At 40.8% G+C, this 22,650-nt stretch overlaps 1 protein-coding gene across 3 annotated transcripts in view; it reads left to right on the top strand.

The window, feature by feature from the left end:
• Nucleotides 1-22,650, top strand: part of LYPD6B (LY6/PLAUR domain containing 6B) — a 184,810-nt gene that overhangs the window by 65,372 nt on the left and 96,788 nt on the right. Inside the window, exons 1-2 of one of the 3 annotated variants that reach the window (XM_080667923.1) lie at nucleotides 1,597-1,632; nucleotides 2,109-2,208. The exons of the other annotated variants lie outside the window; for them this stretch is intronic. The gene's annotated coding sequence lies outside the window, so the exon portion shown is untranslated. Of the gene's footprint in view, nucleotides 1-1,596; nucleotides 1,633-2,108; nucleotides 2,209-22,650 lie in introns of those variants that run through there. 3 annotated transcript variants of the gene reach the window in all.

Genomic DNA, 22,650 nt, shown 5'->3' with positions numbered 1-22,650 from the left:
AGTACTCCCATGGTAGGATTCCAGAGTGCCAGCAGGAGGCAGTCCATGTTGCACGATCCCCCAAGCTTGGAGCCCAATAGAACTCTGACTGTTGAATACCTATCGCTGAATGATGAAGTAAATCCTGGTCACCAGGATGGAGCTAGCCCCACTCCAGGCTTCTCAGGGTTCTCCAGAGCTCTGTGACCAAAGAATGCCTAGTCCAAGACTGAATGCCTCCTTTCACAATGGCCCATCTTCAGGAATACAAGTCTTAAACCAAGGGACTTCTGAAACCCCCTTTCCCAAGGACTGAAAGGAGAGCTGCCCTCAAGGTGGGACCACGCCTGCTTGCCCAGCCTGCCCAGCCTAAGGTTAGACCGCTTGTAAGTGTGTTGGCACATCAGTGTTATGTTTAATAAGTAGGTGGCCTAGGACTTTGGTCAGAAGTCATTTCCTGGACTCACACAGGCTGCACAGAGCTGTTCTCAGCAGCAGTGGCCCCTCTGCTGTTCCCAATGAGCAGTTTGTCCTTATTCTGTTCCTCTGAGGAATTTCACACTTTTGTTCTAAAGAGGACCATTTTATACCAACTTATTTCCTGTTAGGAAACGATTGATTATTGATGTCTGCCCGGGATTGCTGGGGAGGGACAGGGAGTGGTGGAGTCCGTGATAACTAAACGGGATCACACTGTATTTTAAAACCATTATACAGTTATAGTTCCTTTTCCTTTGAGCCTGGGTGTGACCCCAAAATGTTTCTTAACTCAGTGTTCAAGCAGTCATTGCTGGCCAGTTGGCATTGATGCCAGCTTACCACTTGTGGTTTTGCTATATTGCCTCCTGCACTTCTTTCTCCAGAAATTTGTGTTCAAAAGCTGTGAGTCTTCCCCCAGGCCCCCTGCTCTGTTACCAATGGGCAGAGGGTCCTTGGACTGGACTAGAGGACCTAGTAGAGGCTCATCTTCAAAGAGAGCTAAAGGGCCAATATTCCTTCTTGGAAAGTTTCAGTTCCTCCTCACTACTCTCTCCCGCAGGCTTTATGAACCAAGTCTGTCTTACTCATGTGGACTTTTAAAATGGTGGCTTTGTGTTACTATTGTAAAAGCCTAAATGAATCCATCCTTGAAATTACTAACATTGAGAATTCTCCTTTCAAAATTTTCATGTAGACTAGGCTGTGAGTTATCCAGAATTTGAAGCACAAAGAGCAAAACAAATAGAAATCTGCTTCCTGTTTGTGCTAATACGAACTCAGGCCCCTGTCCTGCTGCCCAGCTCTTTGTGGCATTTTTAATCGCCGCTCACATTGCTTGAACTAACCCTTGTCAGAGTTCAAATCTTGCAGGGAGAGCTGTGTCTTCAGACAGTTAGAACCCATGTGCTTAAACAATGGACCCTCTTGTCCTCAGTTCTGCTGCTTTCAATAAGTTACCTGGACTTGATGCTCATTAGTGCGTGCCTTTGGCAAAAGGGGCATGCCTCCAAACTCGACTAATTACTCAGCTATCCAGTACCAACAGGACTGACCGCAGACCAGCCACCTCAGCAGGGTGCTTCTCGGCCAGAGCCAGCCCCAAGTGTAGCAGCGGTGGGGACAGGGCCACGGTGATGACAAAACCAGAGGCGATCGGGAACTCTCCAGGGAACTGTTAAGTGTTTCTGTTTTCTGCAACGTATTTCCCCATGGAGGTACTCCCAAGCCACTGCACAGCCCAAAGGCCAGACATTAAAAGGAGCTGGGAATGGGGGAGGGGCGGTTGTAGTGGCACAGACAGCCCTAGAAGGTCACCCACTGGATTGTGAATTTGGTACTAACTAGTGGACATGCCGAGGCTCAGGTAGTCCTTAGCAAATCCTGTAATACAGTTGTGCTTATTGTTCACTGCACAAGGGCACCAAGCCAGGGGGTTGAGTGGGGCCAAAATCCAACCCGTTGTCTGTCTGGCAGAAGGCTACTGGTATGTTGGCCTGGACAGAGGGACGCCTCTTCAAATGCTCATACAGACACCGTCCCCTCACCAAGCCCTGCACACACGTAGCTCCCATCTGCCAGAGTGGGGGCCTTTACCTAATTTCCCCAAAGGTGCCATATAGGTTAATAGAGGCTCTCATGCTTCCCCACAGGTCCTCAGAGTAGGCCATACTTGTATGTGTCCACCTTGGCCTCCTGGCTCAGGGGACAGGCTCTCGGAGACCTCAGAGGGCAGGGACTGCCTGGCACAAGGTGAGTTCAAGGACACACAACACAGGTATGAAGTTGTTCCCTTTCAACTCTTCCAGTCCTACTCATTAGTCAAGAAGAAAGTATCAGCCCTGGCCAGGTAGCTCAGTTGGTTAGAGCATCATCCCCATACACCAAGGTTGTGGGTTTGATCCCTAGCCAGGGCACATACAAAAATCAACCAATGAATGCATAAATAAATGGAATAACAAAATCAATGTTTCTCTCTCTCTCAAAAATCAATCAATAAATAAAAAGTTAAAAAAGAGGCAAGTGTCAGTTTGTTAAAACGAGATATCAGCAAGTGCTAGAGATGCCTTTGTCAGCCACATCAGCCCCAAAGAGAGAACTGACTGAGACCCCAAGGTTTCTGCGGGGAATGATTTCAGGCATTTCCTGACATTTTTAGTGCTCATTGTATTTATGTTTGAAATTATCTTCTGCCTTTGCCAAGGGATACTGATTTTCTATTCAAAGCAGCAAAGTAACATTTAAAATATAACTGTATAAAAGAGATGAGTTGATTTCTTCACTCTTTCAGTCAAATCCAAGTTGTCACTGGCTCGGACTGCATTAAGGAAACACTGATTTAGTGTAAAGGGACCAAATGTAAGATGGAATTGTGGAATTGGTTGAGAAAGAGAAGCCTTCACAGGAATGCAGGTTTTTGATAACGTCTGCTAAGAAGAGAATAAAAAGGAACATTTGCACTGTTGTTGGAGGGATTTGGGTTCCAATGTGCATGTGTGCATGTGTGTCCCTGTGTTTGTGTGTACTTGTTCCAGAAATGAAGGCGAAGAAATTGTGGACTCCCTGAATTCCTGAAGGTGGGGCAAGAAGATGTAGGAGAGACTAGAGCTATTTAGAAGTCAAGCAATTGACCCCACTTTTTTTCTGTTTTAATCCAGCACCTGGCTGGATTAATGCCAGAAAGTTCCAGAAGGGGAACACATCTATTGATTCTTGACTCAAGGTCTCCCTTCATATGTCCCTCTGTGTGTGTCTGTCTCCTTCATTCTCTCTCAGTCTTTCTCATACATGAGTACCCTCCCCCCAAACACACACATACACACACAATCCACCAGTGATTCAGATTTGCTATCTCTCTTGTAGAAATCCCTGCAGAAACCACCATGTAAAGTAACACAGGGCACAGGAAACTAAGGACACTGTTCTCAGACATTTTCGGGTGAAATAACACATTCAGCTGTCGGTATGCACACGGTTGAGCTTTCTGCAGTAAAGGCATTCTTTGGGATCCAGTGGCAGCATTAGTTTATGTTTACACAAAGACAAAAAGTGCCCTCTGATATAATCTCGGAAAACTGCTGCCACAGGCCTTTGAAACAATTAGTTTAGACGATTTCACAGAGCATTAAGCTTAACAATGTCAGTCTGTTCCTAAATGCTCTGCAAGAGAATTTTTGCAATGAGGTCAAAATTTAAGTTGGCAAGAGGGCAACCTCAAGCGGGCAATCTCATCCTTTTTTAAATGGCTTTTTTTGAGATATAATTGACCTACAGTAAACCGCATATACTTAAAGCGTGCAATTTGTTACGTTTGACATGTATATATCTGTGAAACTATCACCATAATGAAGATAATGAACATATTCCTCACCCCAAAGTGCTTCCTTGTGCTCCTTGGTGTTCCCCACCTCCCACCACCCTGTGCCAACCTCTTCCCCAGGCGGGGATATGCCTCTGTCACTAGAGATTACTTTGTATTTTCTAGAGGTTTATGTTAAGAGTACAGTATGAACTCATTTTCATCTGGCTTCTTTTACCTAGCATAATTATTGTGAGATTCATATAGGTTGTATATGTCATTAATTTATCCCATTTTACTGCTGAATAACATTCCATTGTATGGTTATGCCTCAGCTCTGTATCCTATTCACCTCTTGATGGATATTTGGGTTGTTAATAGCTTTGGGCTATTACAAATAAAGTTACTATGAACATTTGTATACAAGTGTCTGTATGGATGTATTTTTTCTTTTCTCTTGGGTAAACACCTAGGAGTGCAATGGCTGGCTCATAAGGTAGCTGTATGTTTAACTAATAAGCCATCACACTGTTTTCCAAAAAGTTATTCCATTTTAAGTGCCCACTAGCAGTGTGTGAGTTTCAGTTTCTCCACATCCTCGCCAACATTTGATATGTAAGCCATTTAATCTCATTGTGGTTTTTAGCATTTCCTAACTGAGTACTAATGTTAAACACTCCTGATGTGCTATTTGCCATTCATATATCATATTTGATGAGGTATCTACTCATTCAAAAAGTTAGACTATTTTCTCGTTATTTTTTACCATTCTTATATTCTGGATGCAAGTCCTTTATCAGATACATGCTTTGCAAATATTTTCTTCTAGTCTGTGGCTTATCTTTTCTACCAGTGTCTTTCAAGGAACTGAAATTTTAATTTTGATGAAATCCAAATTATCAATTTTTTTTCTTTTATGATGATGAGTAGGAGAGATTAAGGGAGGGAGAATGAAATTAAGAAGGTTTGTTGTTGTTAGTTTCTGCCCACCCCCCTTTCTCCCATCCCACAATAAGAAAAATAAAGTTGCTTTTTATTGGTATGGAGAAAACTGGGAGAGGAGACGCAAGAGTTCAGTTTTTACCTGTTAAGTTAGAATCTCCATAAGGTGGACATACAGGTCTGGAGTACATGCGAGAAGTCTGGACTGTAGTCTGGGCTAAGAGTCATCAACATACAGCAGGCATTTAAAGCATAGGCCTGGATGAGGTCACCTAGGGAGTAAGTATAGATGGAAAAGGAAAGAGGGGTGAGGGTTGGGATTGCCCAACATTTAGAGGTCAGGAAAATGGGGAAGAGCCATCAAAGGAGACCAACAAGGATGGCTAAATAAGCAGGATGAAATGCAGGGAGTGACCTCCTAAGAACCAAGAGAAGAAAGTGTTTCAAGAAAGAAGATGCAATATCCAATGTCAGTTGCTCTTCAAGTTGAGGAAAATGAGGTCTTAGAATTAATTGACTTTGGAATTTAGCAACGTGGAGGACATTGGTGACTTTGACAAGTGTAGTCTTGCTGAAGTGGTAGAAATGAAAGTGTGATTGGGGTGATCTCAAGAGAGAATGTAGGCGAGGTAGTGATGACAGTGAGCATGGATGGTCCTTGGAATCGTGTTTAAAGGAGATACAGGAATAGAGTGTAATCAAATGCACATGCCTGAGATGCTTAGATGTCTTAAAGGATACACAAGAAAGCGTTCCCTGTGGCTACTTCTGAAAGAGAGATGGAGTGGACTTGATATAAAGGAGATTGAGAAAGATTTTCCCCCATCAAACTTGCATTGCTCTTATTAAGAAACAATCCTTACAAGGCTTATATTAATATGTGAAAATGCACATAAACATAGACTGTGGTATACATGGCATTATTACATTAAAGACAAAAAGAAAATACATAAACTATTAAAAATAATTTTATATGGTATAAATGGAACTAACTTTGGAATCTGCAATAATATACTGCATATTAAGTGGCTGGAAATTAATAGGTTCTTGGGCCATTATTCACATTCCTTATAATTTTTCAGTGTTTTAAAGGGAGAAAATATTCATACCTATTTATACATTACTATTATAATTAAAAGTCAGAAACATTGAAAACAGACTGGAACAATAGTTGCTTAAAAGTTAGCTGTGTTTGGTTCTAGGTCATTTTCCATTTGGTATAGTTTCTGTGTTTTTAAAACCAATGAGCCAACAAATAAAGAGTTCCTTTAAATAGAAACATCAGGTGATTTGTGTTTTTTTGCCCAGGTCACTGACTGTTTTGTTGAACAAGAGAAGAGGGGGTATAGGAGAAAGCTCAGCTGGTACCTGCCATCTGAAAAATCAGCTAGAGAAAATGTAATGCATCAGCAAAATAGGTTAATGAAAAGGTGATTTCATTTATACATAGCCTTCAAGGCTTGAATCTCCTGCCTAACTTGAGGCTACCTGTGATTCTTATAACTGTTTTCCTGGTGTCATTAATTAAAGAGTCCCCCCTTTACCTTCCAGAAGTGTCCCAATTTGGAGGATATATTATGTGATCCCCCTACTTAAGGGATGTAGAACTCTTAAAAGTTATCACAGGATCCAGAAACACTCTTGGATAGTTTTTGCTTTGTATATCAGGACTAGTGGCCTGTTGCACGAAGAGATTCATGCAATAGGCCTTCCTTCCCTTGGCTTCCAGCACAGTTTTTCCTCCGGCACCCAGGACCCAGGCCTTCGCTCCGGCCAGAGTCTGACTTCTTCATCTTCGCTGCAGACTCAGGCCGGAGTCTGCCATCTTCGTCTTCACCGCAGACTCTGGAGTCTGCAGTCTTGACTTCGCTGTGGCACTCCGCTCCTGTAGATCCCTTTGCCCTCCACCCGCCCTCTCATAGCAGGTGTCCTGCCCCGCCTGGCCACTCTGCGCCTGGAGCAGCTGGGCGGCCACCATCTTGGGCCTTCTAATTTGCATACTCACTCTGATTGGCTGTGGGCGTAGTGGAGGTACGGTCAATTTATATGTTTGTCTGTTATTAGGTAAGATGGAGAATATGGTTTAGTCTAATGGGCCAATGACATTGAAAGGTCAACTACCAGATTTAAATTCTGTGATGAAGTTGAGAAAAATAAACAACATTCAGGATGGGAAGATAGATTCTACAGTGAAATTTTCTGTCCTTGCTGGTTGGGCAGTATAATATGGGTTCTTAATATAGGCCAGGGGGAGCAATATTAAGTAAAATATGTTGCAAACCATAAGGCTTTATTCAAATGTAGAGAGCTTTTATTTGGATCATTCCATTTGAGTCTATCATGTTCTCTATTTTTTAATAGATATGGGAATAGCTAGTAATTGATTGATCTGGGGATAAAATTAATGTCTCCTCATGCTCTTCCATTATAACACACATCTGAGAGTCTTTTCCACACCGTCCAGGTGGGGCTTTTTCTGACCAGGACAAAGAGTGAGCATAGGTGGCTTCCTGAAGTAAACTGCCTGGTTACTTGTCCAGGAAACTGCATTATCTTCACTATGTAAGGTGCCTTTGCTACAGAAGGTATTGAGAAAGTATAGAGTCTTGCACTGAAAAATCCTCGTCTATTTCCAAGATGGAATAGTAGTTGGTTGGCTGCTGTCAGATTTGGGTATGTGCCATTTATCTCGACACTGGAAATTTCATCCCTTTCTCTTTCCCTTGCAAAGCCCAGTAAAGGGAAGTAAAGCTGTGGATGGGACAGTTGAAAGAGTTTCAAGGGGTTGTTGACCTGATACCATTTGAGGCTTTTATTTGGTACTTTACTCACATACCAACCTTTAAATTAAGGATTACAGTTTGGAATTTAAGGACCGGAAGAAAAAATAAGAGCTTATAGCTAATGGCTCTTTCAACTCTTTCTGAATACACAATCTTTGGAGAAAAGTCTTATCATTGTAAGTCATGCTTTTATCTCAGTGCCAAGGGATATTTCATTTTGATCTAGGAATCCAAGGTTTGGATATATATTTCTTTTTGAAAAACAATGTTAGCATTTTGTGCTACTAAATTAAGTAACTGCTGATAAAGAAAACCCCCAATACAGCTCTTCCCTGCTGTCCTAAAACCATATCAAGACCCCACATATCTGAGAGAAGGAAATTGTACTTAAGGCTGGCCTTCGTTAAAGCTGGGCTGTCAGCAGTCTGTAAATTAGAACTGTAGGGAATGTTGAAACTTAAAGTTCATCTTTAACATGAAGAGGGTTCACACATGCTCTTCTGTGGGCTAATCTTTAGTGACAGATGCAGAGAAAGGAAACTCAAGTGTTAGGAGGAAAACCCAAGCCTTCCATTTTAAGCCCTTTTAGCTTTCATTTTAGGCATCAGCCAGTCACTGCCAGAAATATGTCTGAAGGGATTGATCCCAGCTATTTCAAAGGGCCTTCTTTTGTAGAAGATACTTAGGGAATCATGCAGTATTCTACTCTGTGGCATATTTTATATGCACCATAATGACTACAAATATCAGTAGTCCTAATGGATTTTCCCCAAGTTAGTGGCAGCATGGACTTCTGTGTGTGTGTGTGTGTGTGTGTGTGTGTTGGGGGGAGCGGGGAACTCATAGAATTGGGAGGCAATTCCTACTACCACGATTTAAATTAGATATTACCACTAATTAGATAAGTTGTTTAAACTTTTTTGTCTCAATTTTTACATCTGTAAGTGAAGATTCTAATAACTTCTCTACTTACCTTATTGGGACGTTTTATGGGCAAATGGATGATTAGATGTCAGATCTTTTGAAAAATAGAACCTGATTGTGGTAGAGTGTGCATCTTCATGGGAAGATTTCCTGGCTTCCCTTCCAGTTGGGCAGGTCATGTGACTCTTTCTGACAGAAGGCTTGTGGTTGAACATGAGTCACTTCTGGCCAGATTCTTTAATTGCTGGCATGAGACCATTTAGAGCTCTCATCCCTTGCTGTGGTAATGGTGTGTTTCTACATTCAGAATTGTCTGGAATGTTGAGACAACACATGGAAGATAGGTATCTGGGATAGGTGCCCACCATGGGCTTAGTCAGCAAGAAATAGACATATACTGTGTCAGATCACTGAGATTGAGGGGTTGTTTATTTAGGCAGCATAACCTAGCCTATCCAGACTGCTCTAGGTATAAAGATGTCATAAAATTTTTATTGCAATTAATAGTCAGAAGTCTCCTAGATCCCTCCTAATATTTACCAATTATTTACTGGTATGCCATTTTTGACATCTAATAGATTTAAATCTGATTATTTTGACTTTATTCCCATTCCTCTACTCCCAAGAATCTCTAATGCCCTTTTGAATGTAACCTGAAAGAACAACTGTTTTGGCATTCATAACATACTGGTTACATAAAAGGAGCTAAGTACAGGAAGTACTGTATCTAGCATATAATGGGCACTCAATAAACATTTGTTGACAATAAGAAGAGAAATCAGATGATGTGGTTGTTACCAGTCATTCCATGTGGCAAAATCTAGTTGTCAACCCTCAATTCTCGTCTTTCTTGACCCCACAAGCAAGGTTTGACACATTTTATCACTCCTTATTTCTTTTTTTTTTTTTAAATACATTTTATTGATTTTCTTTACAGAGAGGAAGGGAGAGAGAAAGAGAGTCAGAAACATCGATGAGAGAGAATCATCGATCAGCTGCCTCCTGCACACTCCCCACTGGGGATGTGCCCGCAACCAAGGCACATGCCCTTGACCGGAATCGAACCCGGGACCCTTTAGTCCGCAGGCTGACGCTCTATCCACTGAGCCAAACCAGTCAGGGCACACTCCTTATTTCTTGAAAAACTTTTTGATCCTTGGCTTCCCAGACATCAGAATCTTCTAGTTTTCCTCCTGCCAGATGGCCACTCCTCTGTTTTCTTTGCTGAAACCTCTTCTTCCTGACAGGTAAATACTAGAGTGCCCCAGAGCTCAGTCTTTGTTTGCACCTCTTTTATTTGAATCTCAGTCATACCTGCTTTCTGTTTTACAACGAGTGATTTTAATTTATATGTTTTCTTTTATATAGAGCATTAACACTCTGTCTATTCTACATTGTCTAGTCTAATTTTTCTCACTTGTCATTAGATTTTTTACTTTATAATTTTTCCATATAGACATTTTACATTTTTATATATCAAATATGTCAGTTTTAAAGGCTTCTAGAATTAGTGGGGGTTTGGGAACTCAGTTAATGTGTGATGTGATAATGCTTAAAATATGAAAGTGGTCCTATATTAAAACCACTTTCTTCTGCATAGCAGGGCCATGTTGGTCATCTGTCATTGTTTAGACATGTCCTTTGGGTTAGGTAGCTATATGGTGAGGGGTCATGTCATTCTAGTCCGCATTCTTGCCAGATTACCCTGGTCACTGTAATAATAATCTATCGCTATGTAACAAAGCACTCCAAAATTTAGTTGCTTAAAGCACCCAACATTATTTATTATCTCTCATGGTTTCTGTGGGTCAGGAATTGAGATGTGTCTTGGCTGAGGCTGGGAGGATCAGGGTTTCTCATGAGTTGTAGTCAGATATGGCCAGGGCTGCACTTGTCTGAAGGCTCATCTGGGGCTGGAAGATTTATGTCTATGGTCCCTCTTCACACAGGCCTCTGCATGGGACTGCTTGGGTATCCCCATAACATGGGGCTTGGCTTTCCCCAGAGAAAGTGCTCCGAGAGACCAAGGCAGAAATTACCATGTCTGTTATGTCTTAGCCTCAGAAGTCACACATCATTATTTCCATCTAACTCTATTGCTTGCATCATAGACCAGCCCTGCTTCAATGTGTGTGTTGGGTTGGGGAGGGCAATACCAAGGGTTTGGCAACGAGGAGGGGAAACCATTAGGGATCATTGTGGAGGGACCACAGTAACCAAAGACTATTAATTGTTTAAGATACTTTTAAAATTAGAATGCAAGGGTGCTAACTGATGGATACTGGGGTTTATCCAAAGCACTCTACTCCTTACACGCTACTCAAGTAGGAAAGAGATGGGTGAGTTTTAACAGACTGTTTGCTTGATATTGTGCCTCTGGTACACTTTCTGAGGCTAACACTGTTATTCTTGATTTTCTACTTCCTCTATACCTTTCCGAATCCAAATATTTTGAATAATATAAGTAATGTAGGGCAAGGAAAATGTTTAAGACAGAATAAAATAGCTCCCAATAATAGTACTTTTTACCTATCACGCTCCTGCTATGTGCCAGATATATAACTGACCGTTTTCATAAGTTACATTTGATTTAGTACTTCTGTAGCCATTGATGGAAAATAATACTATCCCCATTTTAAATAGAATGCAACTGATGCTTATAGTAATTTGTCCAAGGTCTTGCAGTAAGTGGTTGAGCCTTCAAAGGCCATGGTCATTCTGCTACCTCTGACCATATCCAGCTGATAGAAAACATATGCACATAAAATGTTTCGGCATCAGAAAGTTGAAGAACTGTAGACCTGTGTGTTATCTGGAAGGATCTTTCAAAAATAAAAGACCCAGGAAAATGTATTCCCAGATACAAAAGCACTTTGCAAATGGAAAGTGCTTTATACATGTAAGGTGGCAGTGTGATTAATATTATTCAGCTCAGAGAACTAATTAAATGAATCATGTAAAATCCCTGTATTTCTTCTTCAGTCATATTATAGCTGAATACCTGCCCATTAATCCTTACCCTGTTAAAACATAAAGTGCCTATCCAGGTAATACATTGGAATTAATGTGTAATTAAAGAAAATGATCATCCACTTGGCTATGAAATAGGGACGGCAATATTTCAAGTTAATATACATTCTAGACCAATACATGTTTTAGATTAGGAAACTCTGCTAAAATGTATAATTTAGGGAGATATCAAATCATCAGTTTAAAATGAAAGCACAAAAGCCTATAAAAGCATTTTGTTGTAATGTCGATATGGTGTTATATTTGTCTTTGATGCAAAGACATTGTCTTTCTGAAAACTACTGTTTACAGAAAATAAGCCTTCAGGGTGGGGAAAGCATTTTTCTCTGGGACTTCCCCTCTTTTGACATGATTGTTGGTGGCATTAACACATTAACAGTGAACTCAGATGATGGTCTTGAGGTGACATGTATCCCTCATTATAGTGCCTTGGCACCCGGCCCACAGACACCAGCAGCAAGAGCCTTGATTTCATTTTAAAAGGAGTTAGAAGAATGTGAGGAAGGTCATGGCCATCAATCTGTTATCACTCTGCTAGATAGGATCTCTTTAAGGAGAAGCATGAAACATATTTTAAAACCTCCAATGAAAGCCCTAAATGATGATGTTCATCTTACCACTTTCTAATGAAAGTGCTCAGTCTATGAAAGAGAACTCGCAAGCACTACGCCGCAGAATGTATCTGAGAAAATGCTAGAGTCAGCATATACCGTCATTATTTACAATGAGGCAGGTATATGAAAGCAACAAAATATTTTGCAATCCTCTTTGGTTTCATTAACTTTACATTCTTGTGAGAGGGACAGTACCCATGCTATTGCAGAGGAAAGCAGTGGAGACCGAAGCTAAATGTCCTGCTGAGGGCAGCTTATTGATTGGAGGGTACAGCAAAGTCTGGAGGAGCCCTAATCTCCCAGAATGCACCTCTCCCATCACTAGCTGTAGCCATGTGGTTTCTGGATATTATACTCTTTGTTTTATTTTTAGAAATACTTTAGAAAAGAAACATGTACTTAGAATTTGAGTCCTCTAACATGGGATTTAGTTTTGTGAAAGTTTATCTGATGTTTAGGTGCATGCATTTTTATTTTTACATAATTAAAATTCTAATGTATGTTCAAATATCTATCCAAATATCCATTTCATTTACCATTATTATTATAATGAAATGTGTTTTTGCTGCTATAAAATCTTTCTAATATTTCATGGTAGCATCAAAGTCCATCAAGTTGATGTGTCCTGATTTAATTATTCCCTTACTACTGGACATCTAGATTATTTCTGAAATTTCCTCTGCTATAGCTGATAATGTAATAAACTTCTTCATAAATACAGCTCTTTTATTTCCTAAGGTTTTTTAAACAATTTTCACTGAGAATATGTTTTCCAGTAATTTTTAGAGAGAGTGGAAGGGAGGGAGGGGAAGGAAAGAAATGTGGTGGGAGAGAGAGAGAGAAAGAGAGAGAGAGAGAGAGAGAGAGAGATGAGAGATGAGAGACACATCAATTGGTTGCCTCTTGCACACACTCCAACTGGGATGGGGATTGAACCTTCAACCTAGGTATGTGCCCTTGACTGGGAATCGAACCTGAGACCTTTAGGTTCGTAGGCCAACACTCTAACCATTGAGCAAATGGGCCAGGGCGGTATTGTTTCTTTAAGCTAAAAATTTCACTAATGGATTTACAGGGTCAGTGCCACTTTTGTCATTTATATAATTATATTCATGGGTTTGCTTCCCTGATAGGTGGTGGTGGTGATTCTCCCCCTCCTCCCCCTCCTCTTCCTCCCCCTCCTCCTTCTCCCCCTTCTCCCTTCTCCTCCTTCTCCTCCTCTTCTTCATATTGTTAGTTTTTGAGAGTCTAATCTGCACCTAAGAGTTCACATAGTATGGATTTTCCTGATCAGTTTGATGGTTGCATCAGTAATAGTCCCAGTGGTTCAAATGAAAAGAATCCAGGTAAGGGATTCCCACAGAAGTGTGTGTAGGGTGAGAGAACAAACGAGGTACACACAGTGGAAAGTCATGCCAGCCCTGGGCTGAGAAGAAAGAGAAAAAAGTAGTGTTTTATGAGTGTTCATGGCCAGCCCTAGACTGGAGGTTCAAGTGGAGAAAACAGTGTTTCGTGAGCACTTAGAGCTGCAGTGGAGGAAGCAGTGCCTGCTGGGTCTGGTTCTGAGGGGTCCAACTCCACCAGGGATGCTGAGCTGAAGCATGTGGTGAGTGGGATGAAACACCTCCTCCCTCCCTTCAGTCTCCTGCCAGTGCTCTATTGGTCAGATCCAACCAGAAGTCAGCTGGCCCTCCAACCTGGGTGACATGGTCTGTGGGGTCACCCCCCTGGGGCACAGAGCAGGACAGACAGTTGATTTTGGGTTGGTGGGGTTGGGGATGCAAATGACAAAAAGACTGGCACCGTAGTGATGGGAAGCCTGTTTCAACAGAGTACAGTCTTATTTTGTAGAATCTTAGGTTCGGATGACATTTCACATCTGTCTGGACTGTAGTCTCTGAGAAAGTCCTTCCATATTGCACATCCTTTATGATGAAAACCAGGTCACAGTGAGAGAGCAGGGGACTCAGCAAGAGTGCTCTGCACTGATAAGTCCCATGACTGCTGGGCCCTGTGTTTGCTTCTTGGCAGTCTTTACAGCTATATGTCAGCTTTGATTTTATTCCTCACAGGAGCTGTTCCGCATCTCCTCCAGCTCCTAAACTCACCCCTCAAGATTTGATCCAAGTATTTTTCTAGTTTCAGGGGCACTCCAAGGTCAGATTGTCTATTAAGAACCAGGTCACAGACAGCATTCCACAGGGCAGTTTCTCACACTAAAACCTAAGGGCCTCTAAGCATTTGTGGACATCGTGGGATTGTGAATCTTGTCTACAAATATTAAAATGTTCTTTCATTCAGATTACAATGAAAATTTAATGTGCTCTTATACTGAATCTTTGGATAACTGTCTTGTAACTGAGCACTTCAACATGATTTCAATGTCTGCACCTGAATTCTGGTTTGTGTTCAAGTTAGTGTCAAGTAAATCCAATTTAAATGTAGAGGGTGCTTAGAAAAATCAGGAAAGAATCAATTTGGTGCCTAAGCAATATTTAAAGACCAAATGCCCCAGGGCAAGCTGATGAAGACAGGTGTCAAATAGTTTCAGCAGGGGAACTGGTAGGAGAATCCAGTCATTGCAGAGACCATGGAAATCCATGCCGACCTAAAAGGACCCAGTGACCAGCACCACATATATCCTCATTTGGGCAACAGTGTGGTTTCAGCAGAACATCATCTATCTTGTTATATTAATGTTATTAATTTGAATGCTATTTGATGTATAGTTTGGGTTGCATTTATCTATACATGTGCTTTGGTTTGTATAGGTCAAGGGCAATACTTCTAAGGATGTTGTATTTGGTTTTAAAGAGGTATTTTCTAAGGAACATTAAAAACAATATAGTTAACACTGGGGGATGTGAGGGAACATTTTTCTTAAAGAAAGGTCTGCATTTGTATAATTCAAGGCGGACAATTGCTGTGTGGAGTTAAGAACACCAGACTGGTAATCTCGACTCTGTGAACTGATTGAGGGAAGATGGAAGGAGGGAGGGAGCGAGGGAAGGATTTTTAAAAATATCTTTTAGTTCTAAAAAGACTATGAATATTTACCCCGATAATTCATGAGTTTTGGATGATTTAGTAGCACATATTTAGGAAATACTCCTGGTAGTAGCCAACAGGATCCCCCTGGCTTGTTTGTTCCATGCTTTTCAGGACTCTGTCCCATGGAATTCAAAGGTGGTTCTACCTTTTCTTCCAGAACCAAGTAGCATGGTGAAATCTCATAAATATTTGCTCACTGATTTTCTGAAGTGTTAATTTCATTGGTTGAAAACATTAAAGAATGTTTCTTCCTTTTAATTATTCCTCACCGTGTTACCCCTCCAATAATGTGGATTTTGAATGCAACACTTCTTAGGGTATACCAATAGATACTAGTATTTCTCTTTGGGGCTGGGGAAAACTTCCTTGTAATGATCAATGACAATTTTCCCATTGGATATTGTCTTTCCTGTGCATATAGAAGACAATTCATGTCAACACTCAAGGTAGTTACATGCCCCTGGGAAAACTATGGTGTGTTTGGTATTGCATGCAGGGGTCTGTTCTTTAGGCAGAGGTTATAAAACACATTATGTAACTAGGGATCATATGATACTGTGAACAGGTGTGCATGTTGAGTGGTCGTTATTCTCACCTAGGCAACACCTTTTGTCCTTAGCAACTCTTGAGAGTAGAACCATTCATTTCTAATGCTTCTAAAGTGGTGAGAACAGGGCCGTTATCAAGTATTGCCACTGCTTACTAATTCTTCTAATGGAGTTAATCAGAGGGGGCTTTTATCCAAATAATAGATCGTTTGTAAATAATTTGTCACTGGTGCTAAAATGTGTCCTGCAGTTTCTTCTTTGTCAGTAGACCTTTCTAGTGTTTGCTTTCGGATTATGTTTGAAGGAGCCTGCGTTCCATACCTTAGGATTCCATTTGCAGTCCTGCCCCTCCTCAGCTCCCTTCCCACCTCCTTCTCCCATACCAACCCCATTGTTATGAAAGGTGATGAAAAAAAGTTCACTGGAAGCTTCTTTGGGTAATTTTCTTGGTGGCCAACCCCAACAATCAAGAAGACCTAGGCTCAATAATGAGGTTGAAAGGAAGCCTTTGAAGAAGGAAGGGCTTGGCCCTGACTTTTGTTTTCCTAAGAAGAAAGTTGATGTGGGTTGATGAGGTCAGACTGCCTCTAACAGAAAAATTCCAGGAGGAAATTGGACTTCCTCAACCAAACATAAACCTTTCACATCACTTCTCCTCCACCGCAGACCTCTCGGTTGGCAAAGCCCAGGAACTCAACACACCCTCACCTGCCAGTCCATTCAGTGGCTTCACCAGTCACCACGCTCTAAGCCTGTTTGCTAAAGTCAAACAAGGCCCAGCTCCAACATAGCCCTCCGCAAACCAAGCCATGCCTGGCCTGCGAGTTAGGAGAAGTAGATTACTTTCTAGACACAACTGAAAGTTTGGCTGCATTTCCTCTTCCTCCGGGCCTTGGCTTTGCTCAGAGCTCCTCCTCTTTCCAGGAGCCACACTGCCTCCAGGGACCAGGGAGCCCAGGTAGGAATCTCAATCTGTCAGGAAACATCAAATTTGCTAATCTCTCCCTATGCCCTGCTTCTTGCCTGGATTACAGCTGGGAAGGGGCAGGTCTAGGGTTGGAGGGAAAATGGTGAGGTGTGGTATAGCCCAGGTGGATTAGGGTGACATTTTCTCCCACTAAGGGTGAAGTGAATCAGTATCCTAACCCTTTTCTAAAACACACAGCACCAGTTCTTTAACTCTAATCATCCTCTCTCTCTCTCTTTTTTTTCTTATTGAAATATGTAACACTATATTTGTTTCAGGTATACAACATAATGCTTTAATATTTGTCTAAATTGCGAAATGATCACCATAGTAAAGTCTTGTTACCATCCATCACCACATATAGTTACAAGATTTTTCCTTGTGATGAGAACTTTTAAGATTTACCCTCTTAGCAACTTTTAAATATATAATGTAATATCAATTATAGTCATAAGGCTGTACATTATATTTCCATGACTTACTTGTTTTATAACTGGAAGTTTGTACCTTTTGATTCTCTCACCCCTTTTTGCCCAGCATCCACCCCCACCTCTGGCAACCACCAATCTGTTCTCTGTATCTACGAGTTTGTTTGTTTGGTTTTTTAGATACCACCTATTAGTGAGATCATAGGGTATTTGTCTTTCTCTGTCTGACTTATTTCACTTAGAATAATGCCCACAGAATCCATCCATGGCAAGATTTTATTCTTTTTATGGCTGAATAATGTTCCATTGTGTGTATATGTATGTGTATATACATACATATGCACACATACACACATTTTCTTTATCCATTTGTCCATCGATGGACACTTAGGTTGCTTTTGTTTTTTTGGCTGTTGTAAATAATGCTGCAATAACATGGGAGGGAAAATACCTTTTTGAGTTAGTGGTTTTGTTTCCTTTGGATAAATATCCAGAAGAATAGCTGGATCCTATCATAATTCTATTTTTACTCTCTCTTCAATTACATGCTACTGTTTTCTAATACTTAGTTCTGACCTTTTGCTACCACAAGTTTTAGTATTTATTAATTTATTATTATTTTACAGAAATAGTTTAAAATATCTATATACAGTTACCTACATATTTACCAACATTTTTGCTCACTACTTCTTGCACGCCAGATATTCCTTTGGGTTTATTTTCTTTTTTTCTAAATTACATCCTTTAGACATTTCTTTAGTAAAGTTCTGTTGATAGTAAACTCTATCCACTTTTATTTATAAGAATATGTATTTATTTAATACTCATTATTTTTTTAAAATATATTTTATTGATTTTTACAGAGAGGAAAGGATAGGGATAGAGAGTTAGAAACATCGATGAGAGAGAAACATCAATCAGCTGCCTCCTGCACACCTCCTACTGGGCCTGCAACCAAGGTACATACCCTTGACCAGAATCGAACCTGGGATCCTTCAGTCTGCAGGCCGACACTCTATCCACTGAGCCAAACCAGTTAGGGCAATACTCATTCTTTAAAAATAGCTTCACTGGGTGTTCTAGTTAATAGTTTCTCCTAGCATTAGATAACTTCTGTCTTCCTCGCATTAGATTACTTCACTTGTCACTGTTGTCAGTCTAACTGTTGATCTCTTTTGTGGCTGCTCTTATAATATTGTCATAGTATCACGTCAGTGTATCTAGATGTGGAATACTTTTTATTTGTTCTGCTCACTGTATAATGTGTTTTCTGCATCTTTGGATTGGTGTTATTCATTAGCTGGAGAAAAACTTGGGCCACTATGTCTTGATACTGTTTCTCCTCTAGTCTCAAAAATCTCTATGACTTACATTGGACTTATGTTCAACCTTCTTATTCTCTGCTTTGTGCTTCTTAATATACGTTAATGTTTTTGACTTTATCTCTGCTGCATTCTGATCACCTTTTTTCAGATTTCTTATTAGGTGAATGATTCTATCTTCCACTGTGTAAAACTGTGACCTAACCTAACCATTGAGTTTTTAATCTCAATGATTTTATGTTGTTTTTTTTCTAAAAATCCTCTTAGACTAATTTGTAAATCTTTTTAGTTATTTAAAAAGTCTCCATTTTCTTCATATTTTATTACATGAAATATTTCATATATAGTATTCTATATCTGAGAATGTTAAATATTTGATAATTGAGGGTGTAATTCTATTGTTTATTGTTTCTGGCAACTCTTACTTATGCTGCTTTGTTTCCTTGTGTTTTAAGGATTTTTTTTTTTTTGGAGCTTATACTTGATTAAATTTAATTTAAAGCAATATTAAGGGCTTTCATTGATAGCTGTGTCCTGGAGCTTGGAACTACATTAGCAACTGACCTAGGACTACATTAGCAACTTTCAGGGTTCTCAGCTTATCGCACCAGCCTCAGGTTCACCTTCCTCACCAGGTAAGGGATCTGACGCTGGTCTGAGCAGCATCTGCTTCCAAGGCAACCTGACTTGTGTATATTCTAGACACTTACACTTTTCATTTTATCTTACATTTCTTCCCTTCCCCTCCCTTTCCTCCATTTCTTCCTGTCTTTTCTCCTCTTCTTCCCCTCTTCCTTCTTTCTCTCCCTCTCTGTTTATATACTCCTTTGAAATATTTTTGGTTCAAAATGCATTATAGAGTTTGTTTGTTCTATTTATCTAGGATGCCATTATAGTGTGGCAAGAAGGCCCCTCAGAATGTGGGCTGGAAGCAGCAAATTTGACTGACACCTTTAGAGGATGCCCCCGTTCCTTGTCTCCTCTCAGGCACGTTAGGTACACCTAATTTGTGCCTGTGTGTAGGCTGAGCTCGGAACTATTTTTGGCTTATGGGTAGAATGGTGCCCTAATCACCCATCATTTCACATATTTCTTTACAGTCTTTTTACTGATTACCCTGAGGTCACTGGTCAGAGGAGTGTCTTCAAAATACAGTACAGCATAGCCTAATGGCTCTTTTCAAAGAAAAAAACAACAACTTGACCCTACATTTGTGTATTTAATTCCTTTAAAAGATACATTTTCAACTAACATATGTCATTTAACTGATTTCTTAATTTAAAAGAAAAAAAAACATAACCTATTATTCAAATGACTTTTTATACTTGGATATGATATTGCCATTTCTTGCTTCTAGAAAATCAGGTTTGTGTCTTATTTTCCTTTTTTAACCAGATACACCTACCATGTGATACACTTTTCTGGAACTGAATTATGTGTTTCCAAATGGTTTGACAGGGATCTGCGTATGGCATTTAGGGATGTGCCTTCAGATAGCATTTGAAATTTCCTGATAGGCCAGTCTTAATAGAGCAGGTCATTTGGTTCAAGTTATAGATCCAAACCATGGACTTCAGGCATGTTTTCTGAAAACGGATCCCTTGTCCTAGTTCTGGTCATTGGTACCAGATGAGCAGCTGCTGCAATTACAGGAGAGAGACTCACAAGGACGGAAAGCGAAGATAGAGCTGGATTTTCTTTGGTGTTTATCAAGGCTGTCTTTAGTGTTGCTGCCTCATCTGGATGGAGACTGTTGAAAGCAATGTGTAAGGTTCTCGGAGCTCCCAATGAATAGTGGCAAGAGGGTCTTTGTATGTGAAACATTTCCTAAATTTTCTCTTTTCAAAAATAACCTTTCAAAACAAGCCAGAACTTCTTAGGCAATTACAGAGCCATTTGTATCAAGAAAATGGAAACAGGATGTATCATAGATGGTTATGTATCTGTTCACGGCCCAGATGCTTACGGACATGTTCACGAAGAACACATCGCCTTGCCGTTTATGTTCTTTTGAGAGACCTCTCTATTTTAAATCTTGCCTACTGTTCCTATCCCCTTGATTGCACACCAGTAGACAGTCTGATGAAAATGAGGTAGGCCACCTGCCTTAACCTCACAAATGAGAGAAAGGGAGAACTCACCTGAGGAATCTCAACTCTTTTCTGATGAAAAATGATGAATAATTCCTGATTGGGTGAAATGTAATGCTAAGCGGGTGAATAGCAAAGGGTAATGGGATTTTGGGGTCCACTGAATGCTTCCTAATACTCAGCATATAAGAGATATCCTTCAAACCCAAGAAGGACCAGTACTGGTTATCTGATGGGGACATGCAAGGCAAGAGTCAGAAGGGTCCTGAAAAAGCCATCTCTAAGATACTAATAAGAGAAGAAAAAAAAAATCTGAGAGTCATAGCATGTGAGATTGCTTAGAGCATGAATGATTTTCCAAGCTTGAGAATATACAAAATATATCACGCAGGATGTTTCTTGGAAGTGGGGCTTGAAGAAACGTGGGCAAGTGCCAGGCCTGGCTGCCCTCTGCATGTATTTCCTACTCTGTACTACTTTTAGGGCCCTGGTCTGCAAACAATGTGAAAACCTTCTCTTTGAGAAGGATATAATTAACTCCTTCATACAGAGGTATAGATTATTAATAAGCTTCATGGATGTCCTCCTCCTGTTTTTTAACTGGAGATAATCTTTCATTCAAGGCAATGCAGCTCCAGTTTATGGGTGTTGGTATATACCTTTTTAAGAGGTGGGGAATGCTAAGTAATTTTTAGAATCACAAGGCTTTTCCTGTCATGGGGGGCAGTGCCCATAGCTGCTGGTGCTCATAATGAAATAGACATGATTCATGGTGGACTTGATTGAGATTTCTTGATGGGGCTTTGTATCACCAGAGCAGGGGACCTATCAGAGCTCATCTTTGCATCCTTCATTTCTAACTCAATGCCTGGGGCAAGGTAGGAGTTCTATAAATATTGACTAATGAATGGATGTGAGCGCAGGACCTGCCAATGGGCTGAGGGTATCTGGGGAGGAGGAAGAGAGGCACATAGACAGGTAGCCAACACAAAAGGCTGAACAACATTGTCTCACTCTTTCTCTTGCCATGGTCCCAGTACTTCTTAATACTGTTGTGTGTGTGTGTGTGTGTGTGTGTGTGTGAGAGAGAGAGAGAGAGAGAGAGAGAGAGAGAGAGAGAGAGAGAGAGAAAGTGGCCTTTTTCTTTCTTTCTACTTCCCCAGACTTCTGCTTCTGCTCCATCCCAGGCCCTGACCTTTAGTCCAGGAGCCTGGGTGCAGTTGGCCTTGTGTTCAAGTATAGTGATGGCATCCCCCTCTTCCCTGCGTGCCCTTGAGAGGCCTACTGGGCCAGGTCTCCGAACAGCAGTTCTTCTCCCTCCACATCTTAGGACAAGCCTTGCCTTCCCCTGCTTTAGATTCATCTAGCCAGGAGTTTTGTGCCACTCATGAAACTCTTGCTGAAGACATGTTTGTGTCATTCTGTTGATCAGTTCTCCAGCCCCTGCTACAGAAGTGGCAAATTTCCAAGCTTTGGCTGCTGTGGCTCAGTTGGTTGGGCATCATCCCAGTCACGGATTTGATTGCTGGTCAGGGCACATACCCAGGTTGTAAGTTCTATCCCCGGTCAGGGTACATACAGGAGGCAGCCAATCTATGTTTCTCTCTCACATGGATATTTCTCATCCCCTTTCTCTAAAATCAATAAAAAAACAAACAAACAAACATGTACTGAGGTGAGAATGGCAAATTTCCAGATGTATTGCATTTATATTGTTCTAGGGGAAAAGAAAAAAAAAACCTTTAAATGGCTTTTGAAGGGGAAGAGCAAGGGGGAAAGTCAACTATGTTAATTCGAACATCAGAGTGGTTTGGCTCGTGTTCTGTAGCTACTTTATAATGAGTCTTTATTTAGGCACACATCCATGGAGTGATTAATCCAGGAGGGACAAAAGGTAGCCATCCATCTTAGGGACCTGGAAAATTCTGTTTTATACCTGGAGGGAAAGTTCATGGTGCTTGTTAAAAAAAAAAAAAATGTTTTTGCTTCTGGAAGAGGAAGGTAGGCCTAGTCACACTGAATTGCAGCCGGGCCGGATTAGTAATTTTCCATGACTTGGGGGGGGGGGGGGAGCGGTGACACTGTTCCTGCTGCTTCTGAAAATTTGTATCTGCTCCACCTATATCCCATCAGATCTTTCTAGCTGGGACAGGAGGACACAGTCTGAAGTCTGCGTCTTCCCTGTACCTGGTTTGTG

Source organism: Plecotus auritus (assembly GCF_963455305.1).
Source record: "Plecotus auritus genome assembly, chromosome: 5".
Taxonomy (NCBI): domain Eukaryota; kingdom Metazoa; phylum Chordata; class Mammalia; order Chiroptera; family Vespertilionidae; genus Plecotus; species Plecotus auritus.
This window is presented reverse-complemented; position numbering and strand designations above follow the sequence as displayed.